The 12658-nt window shown below is 39.1% G+C and overlaps 1 long non-coding RNA gene and 1 pseudogene across 1 annotated transcript; both read left to right on the top strand.

The window, feature by feature from the left end:
• LOC143591943 (protein FAR1-RELATED SEQUENCE 5-like) overlaps positions 1 to 12658 on the top strand; it is a 63880-nt pseudogene that overhangs the window by 47213 nt on the left and 4009 nt on the right.
• LOC143591945 (uncharacterized) lies at positions 11011 to 12089 on the top strand. Its single transcript, XR_013145815.1, has 3 exons — positions 11011 to 11122; positions 11197 to 11329; positions 11736 to 12089. It is a non-coding gene; the product is annotated as an uncharacterized LOC143591945 (long non-coding RNA).

The following is a 12658-nucleotide window of genomic DNA, read 5'->3' on the forward strand; positions in this document are numbered from 1 at the left end:
TTCTTCAGTGACGTAGGCCATGAATGCGAGACATCCTTGATTCAAACATTTGATAGCCCTAATCATAGAAATTATGCTAACTTGGCCAGCTACTTTGTCCCTTTATATTCGAATCGTTCGTTTATCGGGGGTTTGAAGTTCAACAGTTTTGCTATTGCAAATGATACGAGCATGGTTATCGGATAACCAATCCATACCAAGTACAATATCAAAACCAGCCAGACTCATGGGTAACAAACAAATAGGCAGAATATAACCGGCTAGAAGGATTTTTCCGTTTTCAAGGGCTTCGGAGATCTTAACGATTCCCCACTAGCAGTCTCAACGCTTAGAGTTTTATCTAATTTTGTTAATGGTTCGTTTAATAGACTACAGAAACTATAATATATAAAAATTAAATTGGCACCAGAATCAAATAAAACTCTAGCATAGGTATTTTTGACTAGAAACGTACCGGTTATGGTTTCCGGCAAGTCAGCGGCCCTTTTTTGTGTCGAGTACGAAGACTCGAGCGTTTCCTTTCTTGTTTTGGCCACTTCCACCCGCACTACCAGCAACAGGTTTGTTCTTTGGGCACTCAAAACTCATATGGCCGATCTCCTTGCAATTAAAGCAAGTCATCTTCTTCTTCCAACAATTAGTAGCATCATGTCCCGTACGATTACAGGACTCACAGACTTTAGGAGACGGGGCGAAATTGCATCGGCCCTTATGATACCTCCTACAAGTCTTGCATGGCGTAGAGTTGTTTCGATTTACGCCCTTGCATCTAAAGTTGGAACTTCTTCCAGTCTTTCCTTGAGCAGCTGTTGGTGTCACCTTTTTATCCTCTTCCTTATTGCGGACCATGCCGCCCATCAAATAACCGGCCAACTCCATAGCCTAGTCAGCAGTTTGAGGTAGGTGAGACCTCACCATGTCGCGGATTTCCCGCGGAAGTCCCCAAATGTATCGGGTAACTTTGCTGGATTCCGGACTCACCAGCTGTGGAACTAAACGACAATACTCAAGGAACTTAGTATTGTACTCACGAAGATTTGTGCCCACGACCTTATGATTTAGAAACTTAGTTTGGGCTTGGTCGGTTTCGTGCATCAGACAAAACTTCCCCATCACCATGGCTTTAAACTCATCCCATGTCAAACTATACATCTTGTCTCTTCCCTTACTCATCAACAGCGCATTCCACCACTCGTGCGCTTCACCTTTGAACATGAGAGCGGAGTACTGAATTTTCTCCTCCTCGGAACACTTGCTTGTGATAACAAGAGTTTCCATCTCCTCGAGCCACCTCACAGTTGTGATGGCTCCCTTGTCACCATGGAACTCTTTCGGTCCAAAATACTTAAAATCTTTGAACGTACAACCACTCATTTTTAACTTCTTAAACTTTTGCCTAACGCCTTCTTCGGCATTAGAACCATGATCGCTTTCTTCATCACGAAATGGTTTAGGACGAGATTTAACAGATTTCTATGGATGAACGGAAGGGTTAACAGTTCGGGAATGTCTAGATTGTCGAGATTGAGATCTAAACGCGGATTATTCCCTAACCGCATCTTTAATCATCTTTTGGATTCTATTCATGTATTTCCCAGGAATTTCTTCCTCTCGCTCGTTCTCAGGGCCTTTCCCCTTATCTCTCATCTCTCTTTCTTTTCGAGCGTTATTATTGTTGTTACTTTGTTCAGACATATTTTTCTTTTCCTTTTCAATTTAAGTCTGAAATTTTAACAACATTTCTTTATTAAACATACGTTTATTTCATATATACATATCTCAAACGGATATGTATATTTTATATTACATATATATATATCGTATCAATGATATATATATATAATTCGTCCTATCATTACAAGAGAACGTTTCAGACGTTCTTTATTTATACACATAGCATACAGGACTATTTTACACACAGTTTTCACATGACCATCATCTTTAGTTCTTCAAAAACTTCTTCACAACCTTCGATATTTTGTTGCATTTTCGAAGGAGTGTTTCCCCAACTTGCTTCTTTTTCTTCTCTTCCTCGTCTACCTTCTTCCTCCAATCGTCGGTTTCGTGCAATGCATGATCCAGATGTTCTTCATACAATTGTGGGATTATATTGGGGTATCCATGCTGCGGAGGTGGGTCACAGTAACCCAGAGTCACTATCTCGTAATGATTCCTCGGCTCTGGATACGGAACATAGTCCATGTCGGATGAAAGGTAGAGGTAGGTCCTGGCAGCTTGATTATGCTCTCGGAGCTCCTCTGCTTGCTCTTGAATTGATGGAATTTCTCCTTGGAATGGTGGGAAGCTTGATGAAGCTTGATTCCTCAATTTTTTAAGATGCTGGACATATGGATCCACAGAACCATAGCTTGGATTTTGGGAAGTGAGTGATCCATCCATTGGGTTCGACATCTCATTTGGATTCTCAGGATGCTCTTCTTCCAATTCCTCTTTAGTATCTTCCTCTGGATCCTCCTCTTATTTAGGATCCTCCTCTTCATCGGGGTCCTCTTATTCTTCTGGTTCATCTTCCTCCATGGGTTGTGCGGTTTCATCGTTTATTGAGATCATCTGGAAAGTCTTAGTGGACATCATTATTCTCATCTTGGGTCTACGGGACGGTCCTTCACCGTTGTTTGGTTGGAAACTAACTTCTATGAAGGTGGAACTTCCGACATGCCATTCCTGTTGTTCAGAAAGATATTTCATCCACTCGGAGGATGGTTGAGAGTTTGGTAGGTATCCGGTTGGATAGTATTGCGGCATCTCTGAGGGTTGGTAAGTGGGAATCCCTGTTGGGTGATACGTCGGTATTTCGGAGGGATTATACATCAGTATTGTCGGTGGATGGTGCTTGAATGTCTTGGTGGCTCAATTCCTTGCTTCGGTGGACTATCGGGAACATCTATTGGGTAGTGTCTGCTTCCGGGGAAGTACACAGGTTTGATCAAGTCGTGTTCCACATCTTGGTTAAAGTATGCTTCATAATAACCTTCGCCCATGTTGTCTTCGAGGTAGGGTTCGGCAATTCCAGCTTTCTTTGCCTTGCGCACAAAGTCTTCGATGTGAGCTTCGAATGACATCTAATATTATGGGTGGTTTAGAATGTAGAGTGGGAAAGAAAGGTTACCAGCCTATCTTATCCTTAAAACACATAAAAAATTATTTCCTAAACTTGGATCGAAGCTTGGGTATTGTTTTAAGATACCCAATTCGCTAAGATCGATGGCTCTGATACCAACCTGTCACACCCCTATATAAGGCCTAGGAGTATGATCTATAGTTGGTAACACAAGTGTAAGTAAATCAGAGTTGCATTCGTTTAGCGAAAGACTTGTAAAACTTATGGATTTAAGTAGTAAATATTTACATTACAAAAGTCGGGATTATAAAAGATTCCCGAACTATTTCAAAAGATTACATGTTATATATTACAAAACCACCATCGTTTATATATTTAAGTTTAACAAAAGATCCGAGCCATCGGATATTCAAAGCACTTCGTCACTCCAAGTTCTAAACTTGTTCACCTGCAAAATGTAGGAAAATACGTCAGCAACGAATGCTGGTGAACACGCTGACGCAAAATAACTTATTTTACTTTATTACCCCTAGAGACTACGCCTGCCTCGGTCCAACGTGGCTTAGGAATAACAAAGTCAAATAACACATTATAAACTAGAGCCTCTACGCTAGGTCACCTCAGCAAACACCGCAGCGTTCGACTTAATTAAGTACCCGTAAATATACACATAAAGTCGTACTCCCTGCATGAGAGCGTCCTACGACGAAGGTGGTGCGATCATGCCCATACATCGCATAGTACCACCTATGTAAGGATCCAGACATACGTATACCACAGCCTGAGGGCTAGGTTTATGCCCATAGTTATAAAGGTTTTAGGAACACATAGTTCCTTGTAAACAATTTCATATAACAAGTTTGACTCATTTAAAAACAAGTTGAAAAGTTTGGGGGCGTATTCACCTTATCTCTTTAGGATCGGCTTCACTCACCGTCCAAGGGTCTTTCCCTTTCTTTATCTCGCACCTATAGTACGAGTATAAATATTTGTTAGTCGGATACACGATCCGGCTTAAGACCTTTAGTCTTATATCTAAATCCTCGATTGAACCTTTAGTTCAATTCTTTATTTACTTAAAAACTTCCAGTTTAAAAGTAAATTATAAACCTTTAGTTTATATTGAAAACCCGACGTTTCTTCTTCTTCAAGAAACGTAATCTTTTCTTTTATTATTTAAGAATACTCTTTTTTCAATAAATAATATTCTCATAACAAAGAATATATAAATATATACTTACACACATATATATGTTATCACAATATTCAACAATCATACTTTCATTTGTTTCTTTGTTATGTTTTATTTTCTTTTCTTTTATCGAGGCATCGAGTATAACCTCAACTTAAGGCTTAAGCCTTGAATATAATATTGAATTATATTTTATTCATTATTAAGCCTAACCTTAGTGGCGTATCGAAACTCTAGAGAAATAAGTAGCACTCTGACGCCGCTTTACTTTTCTCGATCAACTTTGATATGCCAACTTCAACACTTGTTAGCACGTCTTTCGGGACTCTTTGCCATTACAACAATGACTTCTTGATGAATGTGGGTGGAGGGTACAAACTCTAAGGAAACGTTGGTACACAAACTAGAGATTCAAGGCACTCTTATCGAGGAAAAGAGGCACGAATTTTGAGGTATTCTAGAGAGAGAGTAGAGAGATGTGAGAGCAATGTTGGTGTGCAGAAATGAGCTGCCCTTTGCCGCTATTTATAGACTTCAAATTGGCTCCCATCGCGGTACGCGATGGGTCCCTGGGCTGACCTATCGCGTACCGCGATATAGGTCAGCTGAGTCAGAGCATAGGTCTGCCACGTGTCGACACGTGGCAGACGCCGCTCCACGTGGCAACACGTTGCGGCATTGTTGCCACGGGGTGACACTTGGCAGCACATAGTGCCACGTGGCACACGTGTCACACTGTGTCAGAAGCTCCATCGCGGTACGCGATGGGCTTCTTCTTTTGTCCATCGCGTAGCGCGATAGGACAAGAAATAAGATTTTTCATTTTTAATCCTCAAGTTTGGATTTTGGCAATTTTAGTCCCTAGATTTTGGAAAGTTGATACTTTGAACTTGAACTTTTCACGTTGTTACATGTCATTCGGTCTAACACAATGCTCCTGGAGCATTTATGGACATGATAAATAGGGTGTGTCTGCCGATGTTGGATAAGTTAGTCATCGTCTTCATCGATGATATACTGATTTATTCAAAGAGCGAGTCTGACCATGCCGAGCATCTGAGAGAAGTATTGGAAACTCTGAAGAAAGAGAAGTTGTATGCTAAGTTTTCGAAATGCGCGTTCTGGTTGCGAGAAGTGCAATTTCTAGGTCACGTGATAGATCCTGAAGGGATTACCGTGGACCCAGCTAAGATTGAAGCAATAACTAATTGGAAGACTCCACAGAATCCGACTGATATACGAAGATTCTTAGGGTTAGCTGGCTACTATAGAAGATTCATCGAAGGTTTCTCCAAGATAGCCGCACCGTTGACCGGTATGACCCGAAAGTCGATAGTATTCAGTTGCGGTAAGTTTCAGGAAGAGGCTTTTCAGGAGTTAAAGAAGAGGCTCACACAAGCTCCAATCCTTTCTTTACCCGATGGTGACGAGGATTTGGTTGTTTGTACGGATGCTTCGCATCATGGGCTAGTTTGTATGCTGATGCAACGAGGAAAGGTGATAGTTTACGCGTCTAGACAGATGAAAGTCCATGAGAGTACTTATCCGATGCATGACTTAGAGCTAGAAGCTGTAGTGCATGCTCTCAAGATATGGAGACATTATCTGTATGGTACCAAGTGTACCATTTACACAGATCATAAGAGTTTAAAGTACTTCTTCGAGCAGAAGGAATTAAACATGAGACAAAGGAGATGGTTGGAGTTGATTAAGGATTACGACTGTGATATTAAGTACTATCCTGGTAAAGCAAATGTGGTCGCCGGCACGCTAAGTCGTAAGATTGAGGAAGTCATTGTGACGATAAAGTCATACCAGTTGATTATGAACTCAAGTCTATTCGAAGAAATTATCAAAGTACAGTAAGATGTGCTGGTAGATGAATGGCTAGTGAAGAAAGAAAGGATTTTTGGCCAAGAAGATGAATTGATGGAAAACACGCATGGTGTTAAAACTAGGTTTGACCGTATGTGGATTCTACTCCATGGAGATCTCAGAGATCGAATTTTAGATGAAGCTCATAAGTCAAGATATTCAATTCATCCAGGATCCACAAAGATGTACCAAGATTTGAAAAGAGATTACTGGTGGCCAGGAATAAAGAATGATGTAGTAGGTTATGTCAGTTAGTGCCTAACTTGTTTACAAGTCAAAGCAGAGCACCAGAAACCTTATGGAAAGATGCAGCCTCTAGAGATACCAGAGTGGAAATGGGAACACATCACTATGGATTTCATAACTAAGCTACCTCTTACAGCTAAGCATCATGATACCATCTGGGTGATTGTGGACTGTTTAACCAAAAGTACTCACTTTCTGCCCATACGAGAGGCCATCTCGTCAGAAAAGTTAGCAAATTTGTTCATAAAAGAGGTTGTTGCCAAGCATGGAGTGCCGTTATCGATTGTGTTTGATAGAGATACTCGATTCACTTCGAAGTGTTGGAAGAAGTTCCATGAAGCTATGGGGACGAGGTTGAACATCAGTACGGCGTATCATCCTCAAACTGATGGATAGTCTGAAAGGACGATCCAAACCCTTGAGGATATGCTACGTGCTTGTGTTTTGGACTTTGAAGAAAGTTGGGATGATCATCTGCACCTAGCAGAGTTCTCCTACAACAACAGCTACCATTCAAGTATTGGTATGCCAACGTTTGAGATGCTTTACGGTAGACGATGTAGAACCCCGGTATGTTGGGGAGATATTGGTCAGAAAGAGATGGGGAGCCTAGAGGTTGTTCAAGAAACCTCTTCGAAGTTCGATCAGATCAAGGCAAGAATGAAAGCTGCTCAAGACAGACAGAAGTCGTATGCTGATAAGCGGCGACGACCGATTGAGTTTAACGTTGGTGACAATGTGATGCTCAAGGTATCGCCTTGGAAAGGAATCATTCATTTCAGGAAGAGGGGAAAGTTGAGTCCAAGGTATGTTGGACCGTTTAAGATTATAGATCGTGTAGGTGAAGTGGCTTTTAGGCTAACTTGCCAGAAGAGTTAGAGGGAATTCATTCAACCTTCCATGTTTCTCACCTAAGGAAATGCCTAGGTGATGACACGTCTCATGTGCCATTAATGGACATTGAGTTTGATGAGCAGTTGAACTATATTGAACAACCGATCGAGATAGTTGTCTGCAAGGAGAAGCAGCTTCGTCACAAGGATATACCTTTAGTGAAAGTGATATGGAAGCATCGCAAGGGTTCGGATGCTACTTGGGAAGCCGAGCATGAGATGCGCAAGTTTTACCCGAATTTTTTTATGTAATAGTTAGGTTTTGGGGATGAAACCTCTTTAAGGAGGGAAGACTTGTAACATCCTAAATATTCTAATATTAAATCAAGAGAGTTGCGTTAAATTGCCGTGTGTTAAATAATTAATTAGTGTTAAATACAGAAGAATGATGGACTTGGATAATTAAAAAGGATTAATGGGTAATGGGCCTTAGGTCCATGGGCTTTAAGGGATATAAATACCCCTTAAACCTTCCTAAAACCCTAAATCCTCATACTTTCCATCTTATTCTCTACACACTACAAAAAGACACACACCACTACACACACTTGCGGCCGAGAGGGAGTTGAGAGGAATCCGAGATCAAGCGGACGCTAGTTCGTGTAGATCTTTATTATACAAACTTATACAAGATCTAGAGGGCATAGACAAGCTAAAGGAGATCCAAACGAACACAAAAGGTATGTTCTTGGCCTTTAAAGTTTACGTTTTTATAAACATTTAGCCTTGAAACTTAGAACGAGCATAGATCGGGTATAAACGAAACGTAAAGTTGTAAACTTGATGCTAAAACGAAACTAATGAACCCATAAACCTGTGCGGCTCGATTAAATGAACCCTTAAAACCAGTGTCGAACGTTTTGAGCTTAAAGGTCCCAACTTTATGCGTTTTCGGGCCAAATCTTATCCAAAAACGACCATAGGATTGATCGCGGGTTGGTTAAATATCATATCCAAAGATTTCACGTTGAACGGAAATGATTATGGGAGGGTTAAGGACGTACAGCGGCTACAGCTGGGCAACTTCGCCCACGGCTAAGTTCGCTACTGTTAACTACACCACTAATAAGTTCGCCAAGCTAAGTTCACTTACTTTAAGTTCGTCTGCAGCTAAGTTCGCTGCTGATTAACTTCGCGGGTTAATTTCGCTACTGATTAACTTCGCTGGTTAATTTCGCTACTGATTAACTTCGCTGGTTAAATTCGCTGCTGATTAACTTCGCTAGTTAAGTTCGCTATTGGTTAAATTCACTTACACGTATGTTCTCTTACATTTATAACCGCTTGCAAATACGGGAGAATTAGAATGGTAATTTAAAATCCTAATGAAAAATACGTTAAGACAGTTAGCGAAAAAATTCGTTGTGGGTTATATAAAGATAGAAATACAATATCAGTAGTAATAGTTAATTAATAAGTGTAATTGATATACAGTTAGCCGTGCTCAACTAAATAAAGGGATTACTATTAACGGTGAACGCAACCGCATCCAGGTGAGTTTCTAGCCCCATTTCTTTGTTATGTTTTCGGGGCTGTGTGCATACTCGATGTGATATTTAATACACTTACCTTAAATGGTAAGTGTATGCCATGTATGATTTATATGTTAATTATGTATATCTTGAATGTGATTGAAAGCTTGTCGGTATGAGAACGATCTTCGGATATTGCGTGTATTGACAAGGGAGGTTTGTATATGATAGATGGATGTGAATGATAGATATATGTATGAATGTGTAGGAAAGATTAAAGAATGTTATGTATGTTACGGGTATGTAAAGACATAATGTACGAAGATGAAGAAGTAAGGGATCAGACCCTAATAATATCTGAGATAGACAAGAAAGGGATCAGACCCAAATAATATATGAGATAGAGAAGTAAAGAGGGATCAGACCCTAATATTATATGAGATAGACAAGAAAGGGATCAGACCCTAATAATATCTGAGATAGAAAAGGAAGGGATCTGACCCTAATAATATCTGACATAGAATGGACGGTAAATATATAGTATGAAAGTAATAAAGTATATATGTGTGCATGTATGAAGTTATGTAATGAAAGTAAAATAGTAACGTAATCATTATGCATCTTCGGATGCATAATTGAAGGTAAGTGTATGTATTGTATGATATGTGATTAACTAGAACTCACTCAGCGTAGCTGACTTTTAGTATGCACGCAAGTGAATAGAATGAGACAGCTCGCTTGAGCGGGGGCACATGGCGGTGGAATAAAGAAGCTGGCATCTGAAGATCTATTTGTTAATGTTTTGAACTAAAAGACATGTATAAGTTATGTTTTAAAGACAAGTTATGAATGTTTGTAATGACTGTTGATGTTTTATGTTATTCCGCGAAAGTTTTAATTAACTCTGATATTTAGAACTACGTTTATGAGTAAATCCAACACCAAGTAGGGCTACCGGTAACGGGGCCTTACACGTTTCAAGCAATATTACCTTGCTATCAAGAAGAGACATTGTTGTTAATACCGATTGAAGATTTCTTTCCGATCAGAAACGTTCACCTTGTGACGATAAAGAATCTGAAAATCGGTAAGTTACCGGTAAGCTAGAAAGAAAAATCAAAGCATTAGAATGTTACATCCTCTAGGCTCAGTCGAATCTCGAGGACGAGATTCAAATAAGGTAGGGATAATGTGATACCTGGAAAAATAAGAAGTGTTACTATATTCCATAAACGAGATTAAGACGTGTTTAGACTATGTTAAGTAAGAATTAAGACCATTGGTTTAAATGTATTATTTTATTCTAAGAATGAAAGGAATATATTTATATTAAATCACATAAGAAGTCGGAACAGATAAAAAAATTGTGGTGATATTTTATGAAGGAACGAACGTTTTCGGTTAAATGTGTGAATATTCAACCCGACATTCGATAAAATGTCCATGGGTGAATCCATTTTAATATTTTAGAGGATTGAAAAGTGAGAACGTCGGCGAAAACGTGACTCAATTCTGAGTTATAGCGGGGCGGGAAAATGCAAATTACTATTTTCAAAGACGATCGATAATAGCTTATTAACGGAAATAATAAGTTAACGAGACAAATTTAAGTCCAGAAAGTAATAAGAATAAGTATTTTTACGAAATGTATTTGAAAAATACAACGTCACGCGAAGTAGCAGGATCGTTGGAGCGAGAAACCGAAACGCGATCGAAAAACACGTTTAAAACCGGCACCTATATAAGGTGGGTTACCCCACCATTCTCTCATTTCAACAAAATATTTGCATTTTAGAGAGAGAGAGAGATTAGAGAGAAGGCTGGGATTTCTGGCGGTGGTCAATGGCGGTTCGGCAGCAGCCGGCGGTGGCCGGTGGCGGTCCGCGACGGTCGTCGGATGTCCGGCGAGGCCGAGAGTGGCGATCGAAGCCTGTCTTCTACCCGGAACCATTTTTCGACGTTCGAAACGTGATGGTAAGCTCTGATCGTCCTAAGTTTGAGCTTAAGTTCGTTAAAAACTCGTTTTAAATTCTGGACAGATTGTATTCACTTTGCATGTCTGCAAAGATTAGTCTATTACAGAAGATCTAACGGTCCGATCGTCTTGAATTTTATACAGAGAGTTCATAACGGATAGAAGATAGTTTTGAATGGTGGAGATGAGAATCGGAGTTATTTAAGTTGGGTTTATAGACTTGTTTTCGTGTTCAGTTCCCTGGGTGTTTTTCTAGGAACACCGCAGTGAAGAATGGACTATTCCCTGAGATCCGGCCGTCGTAACAACCTGAAAAATTTTGGTGAACCTTAATATCATATAGATCTAAAAGTACATCAAAGGAATCGATGATCAGAAGTCCGGATGGTGAGTTATAAGCCCCGTAATTCTCTGGTCAGATTCTAAAACGAAATCAGTTTACTAAAATGAGTTGTGTGTAGGTTTTGAGGTGTCGTATGGACGATCCGAGACCGTAGAAACGTTCGTGACGCAAAAACGAACACGTTGATGTACCCAGATCGTATTGCATGCGGGTGTTGAGTAGGTTCCGAGATTCGAACCGTACGCGAGGAGGTATACCTTTATATCGTTAAGTGTTGAAAAAGTTAGATAACGAGATTCGAAGAAAAATTTGTTATCAGAAATAATTTGGACAATGAAATATTTTTACTAAATATTTAGATAACTGTTGGTTAATATTGACTGTTAAAAATGGTACAATCGAAACTTGGACGATTTTGTGTATATTTATGATATAAAAATATATATACAATAGTTGGACATAAATATTTATTTTTGATATTGATTTATAAAAAGATTATTACATTTTACAATATATATATATATATATATACTTTTATTAATAATGTCCAAGTTATAATTATAATAAATAAGACACGTGAGGATAAACGAGCTAAATTAGGATACGTTCTTACTTGTATATGTGTATATGTGTTAATATATTTTGTATTAAACATAGGAATCCAATTATCATTGGATAACTGTTAATAAGACTTTGACATCAACTGGTTGTGAATTGCATCGGGAGTGTTTTTCGTGTTGAGGCAAAGGTGAGTTTCTCTATCGACCCCTCGTTTTCGAATCGATTTTATTGTGTTTTGGGGGAAAGGCATATTCTTTATATTGATATTTATATTGAAGTTTTATAAAGGCATCTTATTTTACAAAACGTGTCAAACACGGGATGAGCCTAGTTGGCTAAATAACGATTAAGCCTAGAAAGGGGCACTGGAATATGGGTAGATCTATCGGGGTGACGCCCCCTACTTCCATCGCGTTGGGTTAAAAGTAGGCGTATTTTGAGTCTGGTATGTATCAGGTTAACAAATGTTGTATTCTTTGCTCGTCTACAACAGCATGATTTGTTTAAGAAGTAAAATGCCTGTTATTTTTGTGATGTAATGACGGTAGATCATTACACATGGGTTTGTGTTATAATGGGGTAAACCATTATACACGGGATGTTTTTGATATCATTCGGGGTGTGGTGACGATTACACACGAGGTGATATTGGTATATAATGACAAAAGATCATTATATGGATGTTGTTTTCGATTTATATATATATATATATATATATGTATAGAGAGAGAGAGAAGATGGAATACGCTAATCCCTATCGTACAAAACCGCACTCGACAACAGAAAGCGTCGATCTACACTTATCATTCAATTGAAAGCGGTTGAGGAGATCCCGTGTATTTTTAAGCGAGAAGGGTACGATTGTCTTTTTGATTCGTCATTTAAATTTGGAAGTTTGCGTATAAACGGTTACAATCCTGATATATAGCTTAACAAAAATCAATTTCTTATTTTACGAAACAATTTTTGTACCAAAAACTATCAATTGAGCTCTCTTGAGTACACGAATCAGTTTTTCA

This window comes from Bidens hawaiensis, unplaced genomic scaffold (genome assembly GCF_021521415.1).
Source record: "Bidens hawaiensis isolate Kalapana, Puna unplaced genomic scaffold, B.hawaiensis_p1.1 tig00040191_1, whole genome shotgun sequence".
Lineage (NCBI taxonomy): Eukaryota > Viridiplantae > Streptophyta > Magnoliopsida > Asterales > Asteraceae > Bidens > Bidens hawaiensis.